This window comes from Egretta garzetta, unplaced genomic scaffold (assembly GCF_000687185.1).
Source record: "Egretta garzetta isolate BGI_Z169 unplaced genomic scaffold, ASM68718v1 scaffold143, whole genome shotgun sequence".
NCBI classification, from domain to species: Eukaryota; Metazoa; Chordata; class Aves; order Pelecaniformes; family Ardeidae; genus Egretta; species Egretta garzetta.
This window is the reverse complement of record NW_009259310.1, coordinates 235995-238384: the sequence shown is the minus strand read 5'-3', so window position 1 is coordinate 238384 and position 2390 is coordinate 235995.

Below are 2390 nucleotides of genomic sequence, written 5' to 3'. Positions count from 1 at the left end.
CCAAAAGGGCTGTCAAGCACTGGAAGGGGCTGCCTAGGGAAGGGGGCGAGGCCCCATCCCTGGGGGGATTTAAACGCCGGACAGAGGAGGTGCTTAGGGCCAGGGTTTAGTGGTGGGATGGCAGGGTTAGGGGAAGGGTTGGGCTTGGTGATCTTAAAGGACTTTTCCAACCTCAACGATTCTGTGATTCTATGATTCTACATCCATGGTATCCTACCTCCCATCTTGGCTGCAGGACGCTGTAGAACAGGGCAGCAAACGTCCCGCAGGGCTGTCCCTTCCCCCCCCCAGCTTGATGCTAACATGACTTTGGGCAAATGTCAGCAAATAGCCATTTGTCAAGCGCTGGGGGGGCACAGTACCCTGCCTCTGGGTGCTTTTGCATTGATCAGCAGGAGATGAAGCGCTGGAAAGACCTGGCAGCTGAGTGCTGGCTCTGCACTGATCCAACCTCCAAGGGGCTCTGCCCGAGGTTGTTCTGCCCCGCCTGGGCGTGAACACGTGCCCATTCACAGTTTCTGAGCTGTGGCCCCCGTTACTCCGGACTAAGGCTGCAGTAGATGAGAGCACTCACCCAGCACGAGTCCAGGCTGCAAGGCCAGGGCAGGTCTACCCTGCCTGCCCCCTCGCCGGCGCTGGAGGTCCTGGTGCTGGTACTGGGGCATGTCAGGGACTCACCCAGCTGAGAATGAACCCTGTAAACATGGCTTCCAGCTGAATCGATGCCTAATTAAAGCAGTTGGACTGTGTGTCAGAGCGGGCGTGAGACAGAGGCCAGCATGGCTCCTGCTTGGCAGGGCAGGGGCAGCCGGGTAGGATGCCTTCAGCTGAAGCAGTGCTGTGACCTTCATCCCCAGCCCAGGCATGAGGTCTTTGTGCTTAGGGGGTCCCAGACCAGACTTCCCACCATGCTTGAGGTCATGACGAGAGGGAGAAAAGGTGGGAAATGGTTGTCGTGAGCTGGCCATGAGCTCTGGTAGCACTTACCCTGTGTTGCAAGCTCTATGAGTCTGTCCCTGTCCTGAAGGGCTGAGAAAAGCCAAGAAGAGGAAGAAGGAGGAAGGGCGATGCCAAGGCGATGCTGGCTGGGGCTGCAGCCCAGATGTCCTGAGTCAGCTCCTTACGCACTGAGCTGCGCCACTTCTGCAGGACTTTCCTCTGCTGTGCTTGAATGGTCTTGTGGAGCAGCACGGTCACAGTCGTGACTCTGGTGTCTGCCACCTAGGGTTCCAAAGACCTTAAAATGTTTTGTTTAGTTTATCATGGTTAGTGTTTTCCTCAGAAGAGCAGAGTTTCATGGTCTCTCCAGGCTGTCCCTGTCCCCAGCGGCAGCTGGCACAACAGTGTTGGAGGACGGCACAAGGACCCACTGGGCTGTTCTTGCTGTCATTCGCTGGGAGACTGTAGATACAGCAGTCACAGGAGGTGGGTCCCCATTAGCCATCTGCTTCACCCGACTTCTCCCCTTGACCCTGAGGGATGGAGATATGGCTGGAGCATGGTTCTCAGGTCCACTGGGTCCTCTCTGAAATGGTGCTGGGGCATTTCTATGACTTCGAGCCATTTCCTGATGGTTTTCCGTGTGCAAAATCAAATTTCTCCCCACGGGGCTCCCAAAGCACAAAACCCAGTTGATGCCCTCTGAGCATCCCCAAAACAAAGTGCTCCATGCATTAGATATAAGAGCTGGCAGGAACTGAATGGTGTCTGGTGGTTTGAAAAGAGAGAGGCCAGGTTTAGGAGGAAACCCACTGCCCAGGTGTGGTGGTGAGAGCTTGTGTGCGAAGCTCGGGGGAGCTTTTGCATTGCTCAGAAACAGCTGGTGAAGCCCATCCACTGCTCCAGCAGCTTCTGACCATACCAACCGCTGTTAGTGCCAGGCATTACCACCGTGGGAGCTGTCAGGGCACCTGAACACCATGCGTGGCTGCCCCCAGCCCAGCACGCTTCGGGACGCCACGCAAAGCAGGTGGGAGAGGACCAGCGGGCAGGAAGTGGCACTCTCCATGGCAAGGAGCGATGCAGGTTGTGCCAGACGGAGTTTTCCTTGCTGAGATATCAGAATGCCTTGTGAAACCAGCAAAGCACTGTTACTGCCTTCTGGCACTTGGGGTGAGATGGATGCAGGGGCTCAGTCCCCACAAGGCGCTCTGCCGGCAGCGCGTGGCAGCTAGCCTGAGGCTTTATTCTAGCTCAGGATTCTGGCCATCTGCACCCAGAACAATCTCTGAGCTAAAAATAATCTCTTGGTTTCTGGGAACAGCACAGAGTGGTTTCCAACCAAAACCCCAAAGATAAAGGGCAGAGCTCTCACTGGCTGTGGAGCACGTGTGGGTTTGCAAGGGGCCCAGCCCCCCACAGGCTGACAGTACAGCACCCCCCCGGCCCCC